Below are 16038 nucleotides of genomic sequence, written 5' to 3'. Positions count from 1 at the left end.
GCTCAAACTATGCCCCTCTGGCCCACTGTTTTTGAACAATGGCGGATGTAAAGTCACTCTGACCTTCCTTTTATTTCTTAAAAGCAAAGTATCTTTATTTGCAGATGATGTGATAAGTGACCCTACAGACTCCACCAGGAAACTCCTAGAGCTGATAAACCCTTCCAGCAAAGTAACTGGATATAAAATTAACTCACAAAAATCAGCAGCCCTTCTCTATACAGACGGCAAACTGCCTGAGAAAGAAATCAGGGAAACAACCCCTTTCACAACAATAACCTTAAATAATATAAAATTATCTTGGGGTAACTCTAGGGAGGGAAGTAAAAAAAAAAGTTGTATGATTAAAAAAAAAACCAACTTCAAGTCATTGAAGAAAGGAACTGAAGAAGCTATCAGAAGACTGGAAGCTCGCCAAAGCAGTCTACACGTTCGGGGCAATCTCCATCAAAGTTCCAGCACAATCCTCAGATCTCGAAAGGACAAAGTTCAGTCTCATATGGAAACACAAAAAAAATTCAGGTTAGCTGAAACAACCATGAATAATAAAAGAACCACTAGAGGTATCACCACTCCTAACTTCAAGCCATAGTGCAGAGCTAGAGTAATAAAAAAAAAAAAAAAAAAAAAAAAAAACAGCACGGTATTGGCACAAGAACAGGCACATTGGTCAAGGGAATCAAACTGAAGACACAGACATAAGTCTACATGACTGTGGGGACTTGGTTTTGTTTGTTTTTTTTTTTAATAATCTAGAAATGCAACCTGGGGACAGCGGGGGAGGGGGAGGGGGACACATCACCTTCAACAAATGGTGCTGCTAAAATGAGATGGCTGCATGTAAAAGAATCCAAATAAACGCATACTTATTGCCCTGTAAAAATTCAACTCCAAGTGGACCAAAGAGCTCAACATAAAGCTAGATGCACTGACCTGATAAGAGAAAAAGTGGGGCATATGTTTGAAGTCATTGGCACAGGAAAAGACTTTCTGAACAGAACATCGTTAGCACGGGAATCGACGTGAAACTGCCAAATAAAGGGGGGCGGGGGAGACAGAGCCACAGTGGCAATCTCTTGCCACCAAATGAAGTTTCCAGTACTGGAATTGGGTTACTTCTAATTGAGTTGTTGGCCGTAGAGGCGCTATGGGAATTCCCGAATAACCCAGGCTGCTGCCAAGGCTGTATAGGTTGTTCTCCATAAACTGACAGAAAGACCCCATTGCTGAAGACAACACCTACTCAACCCATTGACTATAGAGAGGTTGAGCTGTGCCTCCATAGAGCCTCCACCCACACATGCTGGTGGCTTTGCTTCAGGAAAGGAAGTACTCTGCTCGCTACCAAAGAGGAACGTAAACACCAACGAAGCCGCAAGCCCTTTGATCTACAATGGTGTCCTGCCTGTAAGATAAGCTAGCGCAAGGGTGCCACAAAGCTCGTGGGAGTAACCACCCAGTATTTGGTTTGACTGAAGGTCCACTCCCTGAGATGGAACCCAGACCAACACTTCTTGGGTAACTAAGAGCCGGAGACTAGACATCCTAGGGACCTAGAGTAAAACTAAATACCACTGTTCTAAAAATCTTTTTTAAATAGCAATAAAATGACTCCCAATGACATTCTGCTATATTCATAGTGGGATGTGCCTTACTCAGCCAACATTAGAGAAGTTTCCTTCTGCCGCAGACCGGAGCAAACACAGAGACCCATAGCCAGACATTCAGGGAGTGAGAATCCTTGGACCATTTATACCTAAATGGCAGATCTCCATCAAATCCCTCTCCACAGGGCTCAGGGACCGTCTCACAAGAGGAGGCAAAAAGAGCATAACAGCCAGAGGAGATGAAGGACACCAAGAAAACAAGTCCCTTTATCCGAGTTAGAATTCCCATTTGCTGTGATGGAAAAGCATGGCTAAAGCAATTTGGGGAGGAAAGGGTCTATTTGGTTTATTCTTCCATATTACCGATCATCATTGAAGAAAGGCAGGACAGGAACTCAAACAGAGTAGAAACCTGGAAGCAGAAACTGGCAAAGAGGTCATTGAGGGGGTGCCGTTTACCGCCTTGCTCTCCATGACCTGCTCAGCCTCCATTTTCATAGAACCCAGGACCACCAGCCCAGGGATGGCACCACTCACAATGGGTTGGGCCCTCCCCCATGGATCTTATGGAGGCTTTTTCTCAACTGAGGTTAACCTCCTTTTAGATAACTCTACCTGTGACAAGTTGACAAAACTATCCAGAACATACCCTACAATACAGGATCAGTGCAAATATGAACTTACAGAGACTGAGGCAGCATGCACAGGGCCCAGGGGGTCTGCATCAGTTGGGGTCCTAGAGCTGAAAAGGGAAGGGGACATATGTCTCCATCTCTATCTCAGAAGCAACCTCCAATGGATAACTACTTGCAAATGAAAATTTAGTATTCTTCAAGGGAGTCTCAGTGGGGAAAGAAACTACGCTTAAGGGTAGGATGCATGCCCAACAGTGGATGGCCAGTTAAACAATGAACTCAGGGTTCCACATCTCATAATGTTGTGTCGGGGATCTTTCTCTTTTATAAGTTATTCCATTGTCTTTTATTTTTAATTTATTTATATACTTTTTTATTCCCTCTTTTTACCCTACAGGTCCTCTGAGTATATATTATGGCTTCCGGTTTAAGGTTTTGATGAGATTTCTGAGTGTATGAATGAGTGTGTCTCTTTTTCTTGTACCTTCTCTTGAGTTCTTTTGCCTCTGTTTGTCCAATTCTAATGTGTTCCCATGTTTTTTTAAATCTTACTATATTTCCTATTGAGAGATAGAAAGGGAGTGGATCTGGATGGGAGGGGAAGAGGGATGAGATGGGAGGAGCAGAAGGAGGGGAAACTGCAACCAGGACATAGCATGTGAGACCAAACTATTTGCAATAAAAGGAAAGCAAGCACGCAAACAAAAACAAATAAAAAATAAGAGCACTATGGGATTCTCACAAGACAATCCCCTTCTTGCTAAGGACTGGAAGTTAGGTCACGGGAATCTGTGCAAAATGCCTTCTTAGCCCAGTCCTTTCCTTCAGAGACACCTCACCTAGCTAACCACCCTAGCCCAGGGCCATTTGCTTTGTTACAGTTTTACAATTTACTATTTTATTTTTGCATGATTTTGTAAGTACTCAATTGAAACAATGTTTTTGGGGCCTTCACTTCCCAAAGGAGGCATCTATGGCCACATAAAGCTTGTACTAAGTATCCAATCCTGTTGATCTGCCTTCTACCAATTTAAGGCTCATACTCAGCGCTCTATAGTAACAAGGCAAGACAAAACAAAGTGCTCCGAGGTCAAAGATGAAACTTTCTCTTCTCTACACCAAAACCAGAAAAATTGAAAACAGATTTTATTGTTGAGACGATAACTTGATACAATTTAGGAAGAGTCTCAGTGGGAGATTTATCGATATTGTGTTGGCCTTTGGGCATGTTTATGAGAGATGGTCTTAATTAAATTAACCAGTACAGGAAAACTTCGTCCACTGTGAGAGGTACCATTCCCTATGCAAAGGGTCACGGACTGTGTAAGGGTGGGAGAAATCAAGCTGAGCACAAGCAAGCAAATAACCATGCACGCACGCAGTTCTCCACGCTCTGGATTGTGGGTGTGATGTGAGAAGCTGATTGAAGTCCCTGCCACTTTGACTTCCCTGATGTGATGGAATGTATCCTAGAACTGTGAGCTGAATTAAATCCCTTCTTCTCTGAGATGCATTACTATCACAATGACAGAAATAAAACTAGAATGATTTCTATTTAATGATTAAGATTGTGTTAGGATTACACTAGATTTTCAGACTACATATAAATTAGCTGTAAAAGATTTTTTAAAAAATCAGTATTATGCATTATTTGTGAAATTTCTTTTAAAAAGATCTCCATGTCTACCAGTTTTTTACCACTTTGTCCTATAGGAATGGCTCTATGGATTAAAAAAAAATAGAAAAAATGGAAACAAAGGACTTCAAACATAATCATTTATTATTGCCAAATAGTTATGATGAAAATGTATCACTTCCACCCAATCCTAACTAGAAGTGTTGGATATAAATGTTAATGAACAGCTGTGTTTACATTATGGTGAATAAATTAAATGATAAGAAATATGTTAAATTACAATGTGAAGTCTTTGTTTAAAACATTTTGTATAATATACATGGTATGTTTGTATATATAGAGCCATTCCATTGTTTTCTACAGATTTGTGGCAGGCAAATCATATATATATGGCTTTCTCATCATTCTTAAGACATTTATAGTATGAGTTCTCTTAAAACAAGAATCTATCCATTTCATTTCATTATTATAAAAGAATGAAGATAATTATACTTGTTCACTGCCAGGTTCAGTTCTTATCATCAAGTCTCATGGATCATTATTTCATTACTATAGAATAAATACTACACTTATAACAAAACTATTTGAGGAAAATACAAGCTGCACAACTAATCTTGAACACAGGGTTTTCAAAGCTATCTGCCTGCTATATAACTAACCCATTTTAACCTCAAATTTACAATCTATGGATATTTTGCACTCCAGATAAAAGTATAGAAATGCAGGCTAAATATTATGCCATCTGTTGTGTCATTTAGTCTTTGTAAAATTTCAGAACATTTGGGATGTTTTAAATAAAAATAAAATGATATTATCTCACACCTGAGAAATATCCTTTAAATTGGTTCTGCATTTAGGCCATATCTCAAATTTAAAGAAATAACATACAGGGAAAAGGTTTTTTACCTTTTTATTTAAATATTAAATATATAAAAGAATAATAAAACAAAATATGCCTATATCTATACTGATTTTAAGACATAGGACACTATTAATTTAATTAAAGTTCAATATCCAATCATAATCTCTCTCGAATGGCATCCATTGCAGAAATTTGTTACTGAATAATTTATAATTTTCTTTATTCTATGTTTGATGTATATTTCTAACAGATATCACTTTTTAAATTAAAGTGATTCTTCCCTATGCCTTAATATATAGTTGTTAGTCTTAAAAGGTTATAATAGGTTTTAATAACTTTATATATATGAATTGAGATCTTTCTACAGTCAGAGTATAAAGTTTTAGATCATAAACTCTGTAAGATTTCCATCAAAGAAGATGACAAAAAAAATAACTAAACAACTAAAATGTTACTGAAGTGCCATAGTATTTCATTCAGTGAGCTTAAAATTGCTTAAGACATTAAAATAGTTTTCTGTGGTTACTTAGAACTACAGATAACTATAACTTATTAATAAAATACTAAATTATTAATAAATTATTAGTTCATTCTTTATATGTAAGGCCATTCTTAAATTGGTATGTACAACTGAGTGCTAAATGTTCTCAATTTTTAGCCATTAATAGTATGAAAAAGTCTGTTGTGTAGTGTGTTCTATGATGCAGATGTCCTTATCCACTGAGAATATTAATTAGAAAAAGGATATTTTGTATACATAAGGATATGTGTAGACATAAATGACAGGTAGTCTTCTTTTGATGTTTTACAACAGAACTATATAAAATGTTATGAGAAAAATATCTCACCACCGTCAAGTCCTCTCACCTTAGCAAAACAATAATCACTTTGTTTTAGCCTCAAGATTTCATAAGCTATGGTCATCTGGTGAGGGAGCTTGCCACACAAGACAAAGAGAGTGAGTGCCAACTGTAAACAAAAACCCATGATGTGAAATACATTCATGGTGTTGCTCTAAGCTAGGATAAATGGTGATACATTTTATACATAAACAGCTATCAGAAAATAAAACAAAAAAATTTAAGAGATGGAGAGACGGCTCCATCAGCAAATAGCTTGCCGCACAGGCATGAGGTCCTGTGCTGGATCAGGACCGACGTAAAAAGCCTGGCGTGGATGAAAGGCACAGACAAGAAGATGCCTGGAGCTTGCTCACCAGCCAGTCTTAGCCAGATCTGGAGGCCCAGGTCCTAGTGAGAGCCTTTATCTCAAAGAACAATGCAAATGACTCATGAGGAATGCCATCACTGGTTGATTTTTGGTTTCTACATACATAGGCACCGACACATACACACATGCATATGTGAACACACATACACACACAATAAACAAATAACCCCCAAACTTTTAAAGGTAACTTTCATTCTTCTCAAAGTATTGCTCACTTGGTTATTTTTCATTGTTTTATTGTTTTTTTTTTTAAGGCCAAATAGTTTACTGATCTCAGTATTAAAGCCTGGAAACTTTTTTTCCTTTGAAATTTAGGACTTACTTTGCCTAGAATGAAAATAATCATAATAAGCTGGGCACAGTGGCACACACCTGTAATCCCAGCACTCGGGGAGTTAGATGCAGGAGGATCTCTGTGAGTTCGAGGCCAGCATGGACAAAGGGAGTCCAGGACAGCCAAGGGTACACAGAGAAAACCTGTCTTGAAAAACAAAATTAAAAAAAAAAAATCAAAATAGATAAAAATAAAATGTCAGCAGTTTAATTTTAGTTTTCTTCCTCAGACTCTGTGACAAAGGGGTAATATTTTGAACCCTATTTGTGTCTCATTAAATAGGTGTGTTACAAAGGCCATGTCCCACTTTAGAAACCAGGCGTTCCCTGAGCAGCCACCAGTCCCATTTGCAATACTTTACTACCTTGAGCTGACAGTTCAGGTATTCACGGACATGGTCTTGAGTGAACTGCAGATGCCAGGCTGTACCTTCCAACACTGGGCTCTGTTGGTACACAGTGTGGCTTCTAGTCCAACGGCACCTTTACAAAACAACATTTGTTTTCTGATGGCTTCCTATACTTAGACATGGTATTTAACAATTAAAATCGGGGGACCTAGTGGATATGGCTCAGTGGTAGAGGATATGTTGGTATCAGAGCTATCCACTTAATCACACACAAATGTGTATGCACACATACAACCCAGGAATACCTATAGGTATGATTATGAGCTAGAAAATGTTTTTGATATATAGATAAAACTATATTTGGAGGCCTGGTGTCCTGCCTCAGAGGGTTAAAGTCATTTGCCATGTAAGTTTGATAACACCAGTTCCCTGAAACCCACAAAACTGGATGAATGGCTCACACTTGTAATTTCCGCACACCTATGGTGAGATGGGAGGTAGAAACCCTGAAACTATCCCAGTAATTCATGGGCAGGCTAGTTTGGAGTAAATAGAGCCGCAGATACAAGAGAGATGGTGCCTCAATAAAGTGGAAGGGACCTGACTCCAGCGAGTTGTCTTTGTCCTCTACACATATGCCATGCGTGGGTCTGCCTGTGTGTGTGCGCGCATGCGTGTGTTGCGCATGCATGCCTCCCTACCCATCACACACACAATTGTAGTACATAAAACTAAATTTAAAAAGTGAAAAGTCTAGATTTGGAAACTATTTGATTCTATGGTCATTGAGTTCTGATAATATACAACTTCATATAACTTCTCCTCATATAACTTTTCCAACATTCTTATAAGTTTTCAAAATTAAACATCTGAAAGATCAATTCAAACAAAACCAAACCACAGGGAGTATCACTTATGGCAAAATTCTAAGCCAGCAACCTTCTCAGGTTTGCAAATCGGAATGAATAAAGTCCCACTGAGCTGAATGCCTGTCAAGAGCAATTAAAGCAGCTAGAAGTTGTATTTGGAACAATATTTTCAATGGGTTAAAATAACCAAAGTGCAGTGCTTAAAAAAAAACAAACAAAAACAAAAGTATGCTCCATAACTCCCCCACATTTGTGTACATGTGGCATGACGGTGTGTATATGTATTCATGTGTGGTCACATGTCTTTTCATGTGTTTGTGTGTGTGTGTGTGTGTGTGTGTGTGTGTGTGTGTGTGTATATTTGTGTGTGTGTATGAGAGAGAGAGAGAGAAACAGAGACAGAGACAGAGACAGAGAGACACAGAGAGACAGACAGAGAGATTTTTCATCTCGTGTCTTTCTGTATTGCTCTCCACCTCATATACTGAAAGGATCTCTTGTTGAACTGGAGATCGGTGAGTCATCTAATCTTGCTGACTAACTCACCCTAGGTGCCCTTTCTCTGTCTCCAGAGCATTGGGTGGACAGGCAGGCGCTTATGTGGGTAGTTGGGATCTGAACTCAGTTCCTCACACTCCTTACTGAGTATCCCCCTAAGTCCTTGCATGCTGTTTGTACATGAACACCTACTTCCCTATTAAGTCAAATCCAGTCACTGCCCTTAAATTTCAGGTGCAAATGAACCTGGGAATGGGGCAGACATGGGTGTTGCTATTTTGTCCTTTCTACTACTAAATTGTCTGTACACAAGAGTAAACTTTTAAAATATAAACTACACTGAGTTATTAACTCACTTCTCTGCTGTTCTGGTAGACCATTTCAGCTGGCCTATCTGTTCATAGCCTTTGGTTCTTGATAGAATAGGTAGATTTGTGCCTTTGATGAACTATTGCATTTTTCCCCTTTTGCCTATATTCTCCTTTTTATGTAATATAAAGGTGAAAACTGGTTATAATTTATAAATATTTCCCTCAAAAATAAAAATGAGTGCTCTGGGTTTCACTAATACTATTCTTCAATAAAAGTAACCAGAGATCTCTGAGGAAATAGTTGGTTTGGGGATCAGCAAAACCAAATGAGTATGGAGCATTTTGTAGAGTCAGAAAAAAAAAACAAACTTAAATCGATAGGAATAGGTCAAAGAGACATCAGTGTCAACCAACAGAGCCACCAAGGCCCAAACGAGAACAGGGTGAGAGAAGAAAACATAAGTTAGCCTTGGATTAACTGTGAACTGCACAAACTACTTATCTTAGTTCTGTGACAACATGCCTGACAAAAGCAGCCTAGAGAGCAGAAGTGATATAGCTCATCATGGCAGGAAGATGTAGTAGCCAGAAGAGGAGGAGGAGGAGGAGAAGAAGGAGGAGGCTGCATTGCATCCAGAGCCAGGAAGCAGAAAGTGATGAATTCCAGGCCTTAGCTAGGTTTCTCCTTTTATGTAGTCTGGGATCCCAGCCCACGGCATGGTGCTATCTGCATTTAGGGTAGGTTTGTCTGTTGGGTGATTTTTGATCTCACTTATTAATATTTAGATGTTAATATTAAGCAGTACATAGAACAAATGTCCATATGTTCATGATGGCATGAATAAATGACGTAGATTTAAACTGATGGCGTAGAGCAACAACTATTCACTGTAGAAGAAAGTCAGACTTTGGGATGCGGAGCCTACACGGTAACATGAGCCTTTGGAGGGTTGATCCCATGTGGTTCAGGTCTGGTTCTCTGCTTCCTGGACTGATCACCAAATGGCTAAATGTCCCTAGCCTTGCCCTGCTCCCATGACAGACTGTATCCACTGGAACTATGAGGCAAGATAAACCTTTTCTCCTGGAAGTGTTTTTTCTATCCTGTATTATATCACAACAATGTTGGAGGGAAAAAAGCTAAAACAGTACAATATGAAACGGGGATAGAAGGCATCTTTATACGAAAGAAACTTATTGAGTGCTGCCTCAGCCAGGTGGTCAAAGACACTGTTAGCAGCCAAATATCCTGTTGATACTATGCACCCATGTGACCTGATAAGACCAGCACTTGCTCTGAGGTTTCCCTCTCCCAGGGCAGTGAACCCAGTTTAGTTATGAGAAGAAGAAGAAAAAATATATAACAAATTTCAATAGGACGGTTTACAAAATACCTGACAAGTATTTCCAAAACTGTCATGGCTCTCAAAAGCAAGGAAAGAAATTCGCATAGCTAAGAGGAGCCTAAGTAGGAAAGACTTAATGTAATACGATAATCTGGAAAGGATCCCAGGACAGAAGGTCATTGGGTAGAATGAAGGAGAAAGCACAGGCTTTAGTTATACTAATGTCATCGATGAAGTTTATTAATTACCATTTATAGATTATGTTTTACTGATGAGCAAGGGGCATTACTTGTTTTCATGTTTTTTTCTATAAGTATAAAATTGATCTAGAATAAAAGGTTTCGTGGAAAAATATAAATGGAAATCTTGCTCAGTCTGTTTGCATTTTGGTGGGAATCAGCCAACAGTTATAAAACACAGGTGTTCTGTGAGGCCCACACCCATCTCCTAGCTCAGGGGCTGTTGGCTAATTCTGTAATTTATGTGGATCTTCCATCCTCTCCTCTCTGTTAGCCATTCAAAAGTGTCAAGTTTGCCAGAGATAACTATTTCTCTTAGCAAGACAGAGGCGAACATAAGAAGAAGGTCTTGGGAGAAACGGGAAAAAGAACAAGGTAAGACTTGGAGACTAAGGGGTGTCCTCTGCCAAGTTCAGGGGAGAGAGAGCAGTCTACTTTCTCCTCCAGTCTGGTCCTTTTGCTCTGTAACCCTAGGTGGTAGACCAGTGGGCCTGCACTTCCCAGTGAGTATAGGACTGACTGAGAGGATCGTTCCCAGGTCTCACTCCATGATAACCTCAGGAGAAAGCTTAGGGATGAGAGTGGCAATGGGCGGACCCATTGTACCCTCACAGTAACCCCTGCCTGGCAACAAGGAATGTGCACATCAGTGTGAAAGACCATCTTAGAGAGAAGAGCAGACTCCAGGATGACTGTAGGGCGTGTGTGGTTATTGTAACGATTAAAGTAGTTTTTGATTCCTCCTCCCCCTCCTTCTTCTGTGTTGTTCCTGAGGAACAAACTCAACTCAGGGTAACATGCATACTTGGCAAGCGAGCTATCATTGACTTATATGCTTAGCTCTCTGTACTGCTTACAAAATATTGCTTATTTCAAATATCCTTATTTGGTTGAAATTGATGGCTTTTCTGAAGAGGAATGCATTATCTGTGCTGTTACAAATAATCCTCTTTGATATATTAGGAAGGACACTCTGATCTTGACCTGATCTGAGCCACACTATTGTTTTTGTTTTTTAAAGAAAAAAAATGCATTCTATATAAATTTAGGCTATTGTAATATACCATATATATATATATATATATATATATATATATATATATATATATATATATATATGGAGTGTGTGTGTGTACAAAATGGCTCATTTATTTCTGGTACTAAATTAAGTACAAAATGATTTTTGAATCAGAGATATTTGCATTCTTGAATGGTGATTGAAGCCATTTGTGAGACAGTCTTTTACTGATCTGGAGAAGCATATATGTAAGCTTGGCATTCGTTTTTGGTGTGATATCTTTGCTCTTTTCCTCAGAAATATTATGGATGATAGAACTGCTTGAGAGATTAAACTTCTACGCCAACATGCACTTAATGATGCTTTCCTTAGTAGAGTGAGTCTGAGCTGCTTTTTGTTATTTTCTCTAGGCCTGGATTTGAGCACTTTCTTCTTGCTAATTTGGGACCAATCAATTGTTGTATGACAATAAAGCTCACACCAAGAACAGTGAAGCCAGCGCTGAAGGAGCTCCTACATATATTAACCCCACATTTTGTTGTTGCTGACATATAATGCTTTATGTAGTGTGGAGCCAAATAGCCACATTGCAAGTCATCTACAAAATACAAACTTCATCCCTTAAAAAAAGTACAACCCGTTAAATTTAAAGCTGATTGTAAGGTTTCTAGAAAGAAAGAAAATGTCTGGAATTTCATCTCATTATGAGTTTGTATCCATAAACATCATTCAATGTATTCTAACTAAATCTTTATTGAGGTCACCGATTCATTTCTCTGAAATGTCTTCAGATTGGGTACACACTGTCCAATTAAGAAAATGTCAAGTTGAATCTTAGTTTCCTGGGTGGCTTCGGGTCTTAAAATGGCCTCAGAGTCATGGTGACTTTCCTGAGACTGATCCATGGAGGTTCTACAAGTTTGTGACCTTTCAAACTGGTCCTGTTTTCTTTTTTTTTTTATTAATTTATTCATATTACATCTCAGTTGTTAGCCCATCCCATGTATCCTCCCATTCCTCCCTTCCTCCCACTTCCCCCCTACTCCCCTCCCCTCCCCTAAGTCTGTGTCTGAGGGGGACCTCCTCCTCCTGAATATGCTCATATGGTATCAAGTCTCTCCTTGGTGACCTATTATCTTTCCTCTGAGTGCCACCAGGCATCTCCATCCAAGGGACATGTTCAAATATGGGGCACCAGAGTTTGTGTGAAAGTTAGATCTCCTTCTCCACTCAACAGTGGAGAATGTCCATCGGCTAGTCCGGGTAGGGGTTCAAGGTTTACTGCCTATTTTTTCCTTGGCTGTTGCCACAGTTTGCGGAGGACCCCAGGGCCCAGACTCGCCTGTAGTTTTCCAGGACCCGCTGGATCCTTCTATTTCCTCTTTCTCCCAGGCTTCTCACACCTAAAGTTTCAATAGGATGTCCTCCCCTCTTACCCACTATCCTGGTAGGTACAGTTTTTCATGGGGACGTACACCTTGGACTAGTGTCTCGATATAAGTGAGTATATACCATTTAGCTCTTTTTGCTTCTGTATGAACTCACTCATTATGACAATTTCTAGTTCAATCCATTTGTCCACAAATTTTGGAAATTCCTTGTTTTTAATAGCTGAATAGTATTCCATAGTGTAAATGTACCACAGTTTCTTTATCCATTCTTCTATTGAGGGACACGTAGGTTGTTTCCAAGTTCTGGCTGTTATGAATAAGGCAGCTATGAACACGGTTGAGCATATGTCCCTGTTGTGTGGTAGTGCATCCTCTGGGTATATTCCAAGGAGTGGAATAGCTGGGTCTTGAGGAAGCCCTATTCCCATTTTTCTGAGAAAGCAAAACTGGTCCTGTTTTCATTGGAGATTATTTACCATCTCTGGAATCCTATCACTTGGTGCTTTTAATGAGAGGAATAATACCAAAAGACAACCAGCCAACAAAATTTATATGGTCAACAAAGGAATGTTTTCAGATCCTGTCCTTGGTCACTTGTTTCTGAGGTCACAGATTTGCTGAAGAAACTTACAAAGCTATTGCTCTCTCTCCTCCCTACAGTATCCCTACACATACCCACAACTGCACAGCATGTATGTATACACACACACACACACACACACACACACACACACACTTTGACAACCAGGTCCCATGAACCTGTTCACAAACACAATATCTCTGCGTCTCTGAGCTGTTCTGAAAGAAGCTGACTTAGCCAACCACCCCTTTAGTCCCAGTGTCCATTACAAGCAACAGCAGCACAACGTCTCAATGCTTACAATGTTCACTAGGAGGATATCAGTTGGGGGGAGGGAACCTGGGGAAGTTTATTATTTTTTCCACCAATATATTTGACACCACCTTTGGAAAGTGAACAAAAGGCACACTGTCAAAAGGACAGACCCGGACAAAATGTTACTGTTTGTTCTTCCTAAGCACAGGGGTATATTTAAGCAAAGAAAGGCATTCCATAGCTCTCTTGGGACTTCCTGCCTTTGGCTGAATTATACCAGCATGTTCACACCACTGTGTTTCAACCCACGCTGGAATTTAAAATGCAGGCTTCTGTTTGCCGATGCTTAGACACCACATCTCCAGAAACTCACGTTAGACTTCAACTTGTCCTTAAAACACCATAGAATAAATAGAGAGAAATGTTTATACACATGAAATGATAGTAGAGGTCATGGAAATAAGAAGTGTCCTTGTTTGACAGCTTCTGTTCTTATTCAACAAAGCCTCTAAAGTCACCAAAAGTCACCTGGCCTCGGATTAGGTTTCCAATCCACGCTTGCTGACACTCAGGAAACTTTTGGCAAAACATGGGCTGAGTTTCGAGCAAGGCTGGGTAGAATGCCTCTTTCACATGGAGCCCATGTGAAACCGGGTGGCCTCAGCTAGGTTTCTCCTTGAGTTTCACATCCAAACAATCCAATGTTTCAAAGTGCAGTTAAAACAGAGGGGCATGGGTAAGGAGGGACAAACAGGACACTGGACAGCTGGCTCATTGGGATAACATTGCAGGCTACCGTCTCACAAACTTATTCCTTCCTGTGTTTTTGATTTCGTGTCTACACCAACAACACTACACCTGGCTCTAGAAGCACCTGTCACCAAGCCTTCTCAGTGCTCACAGGGACCATTTCTGATCCTCAGAGATCCTTGGAAGCCAGGAGGCTTTTGTTCAAAGTAACAGGGGGACTCAAAGATCGACTGTTCTCAGAAATAAGACGACTGATATGTTCTTCATGATGCAGAGTCCAAGAGGCAAAGGAAAAGGCATGGATAGTGACGCCTCCTCAGCCCTTTCCTACTCTAATCCACATCCAAGAGAAGGGAACTCCGTGTGCTCCTACTTGAGGAAGAACGTTCCTGGGCTACTGCCCCTGCCTGCTTCAGGGTCTCTCTGGTAGCCATTGGTTTTCTTCCTTTACAAGGCTCACAGAGCAGACTGTGTCGGCTCTGGAGAGGCACAGTCTGGGACCTCACAGCCTTCCTGGCTGGATTAGGCTCCTGGCCTTGAACAAAACAGCGACAATATTACCAGGGGAAACCCAGAACAGTAGCTGACAGGGGGCTTTGAAAATACTCAATGCTTGAAGTAGGGAAGAAAAGAGGAGGAAACAAGGGCAATAATATGTACGAGGCTTTGAATGTAAACACAATATTTAAAACTGATTAATGAGTAGCAAACGTGTAATATTTTGTCCATTCTAGAAAGTACCTTTTGCTTTGTTAAATACTTCATGCTGTACATCCACACATCAAAGAAGTTTAAAAAAAACTCTTAGTTAATAAGATTTGTTTAGTTTATTTTACTTTTCCTTTTTTTGCCCCCTGCCTTTTTTTTTTTTTTTTTTAGTATTTGCTTTGTTACTCAAAAAGATAAATATGCCATTTAAAAATATGGTTTTTGTTTGTTTGCTTTTTTTTTTTTAAACCAAAACTCTTTTGGTAAAAAGCATCTTGAAATGCCAAGGAGTTCAGTACTCATGTTAAAAAAAACAAAAACAAAACAAATAGGCCCCAAGGCACATGGTAATTTGGGAAGCAGGACACTCAGGTAGGGATGGGCAGAATTGGTCCTGAGAACTATCTTTGCTATTTGTGTTTAGACATCTTGAGTAGTTACATCAGTGGTTCTCAACCTGTGGGTTATGATCCCTTTGGATATTTACATTATGATCCACAACAGTAGTAAAATTACAGTTATAAAGTAGCGGTGGGAATGATCTTATGCTTGGGGGTCACCACAGCATGAGGGACTGTGTTGGAGTGTCACAGCATTAGGAAGGTTGAGAATCACTGTGTTAGAAAGTAAACATAGTAAAAGAACTTGGCCAGAAAACAAATTTTCTTTTGAAAATTAAAGGTTCCTTTATAAATAAAGTCTAAAGCAAAACCCAAGCCAGTAAATTATCTTAAGGAATTGCTATCAAAGCATTAAGCCATAAAAAAGAAAAGTCTTCCCCCCCCCCCAACATAGTGCATACTCACAATCAAAGTAAATGGTATGTTTGAGGTTAAAGTCCACAGATCAAAGTACTTTGCAAAATGTCAAGTGCAAGCCTAAGGGGGGGGGAGGGGAGGCAGAAAACTATCCAGAAAAATGTTTACTGTTGCAGTGGGGAAAAACCTGTCAGAAAATCTACCACATAAGAAGGAGGGAGGGTGGGAATGAGAGGATACAAGGGAAGGGATAACAATTGGGATGTAATCTGAATAAATTCTAATAAATTAAAATTAAAACAAAAAAGAATAGCTTAGTGGAAATTCAGCTTGAGTAAGGGATTCTCAAAATCATCACCCCAAAGTGCACTAGGAATAGAAACCCTATAATAATAATAATAATAATAATAATAATAATAATAATAATAATAATAATACAGCAACAAAATCTCCCAAACAACTATACCAATAGTGAATAAAACAGTTTTATGAGAGGGGCATCCTCTGGTATAGCCACATTGCTGTCCATCAAGACCAACCCCTAATACACTCTATTTACTCAGGTGGGCTGAATCTTGTTTACTTTAAAGCGTGCCTTAAGAAAGTTAAAATAAGAACCCAGTCTAAACAACAAAATTACTGGCGTCTACAGGTCCTCTCGG

The 16038-nt window shown here is 39.4% G+C and overlaps 1 protein-coding gene across 17 annotated transcripts in view; it reads right to left on the bottom strand.

The window, feature by feature from the left end:
- The window catches only part of SORBS2 (sorbin and SH3 domain containing 2), a 203954-nt gene that overhangs the window by 158151 nt on the left and 29765 nt on the right, over positions 1–16038 (bottom strand). The window lies entirely within an intron of this gene.

Source organism: Acomys minous, assembly GCF_964271855.1.
Source record: "Acomys minous genome assembly, chromosome: 15".
Lineage (NCBI taxonomy): Eukaryota > Metazoa > Chordata > Mammalia > Rodentia > Muridae > Acomys > Acomys minous.
Note: the sequence above shows the minus strand (reverse complement) of the source record. Positions and strands in the feature narration are given on the sequence as shown.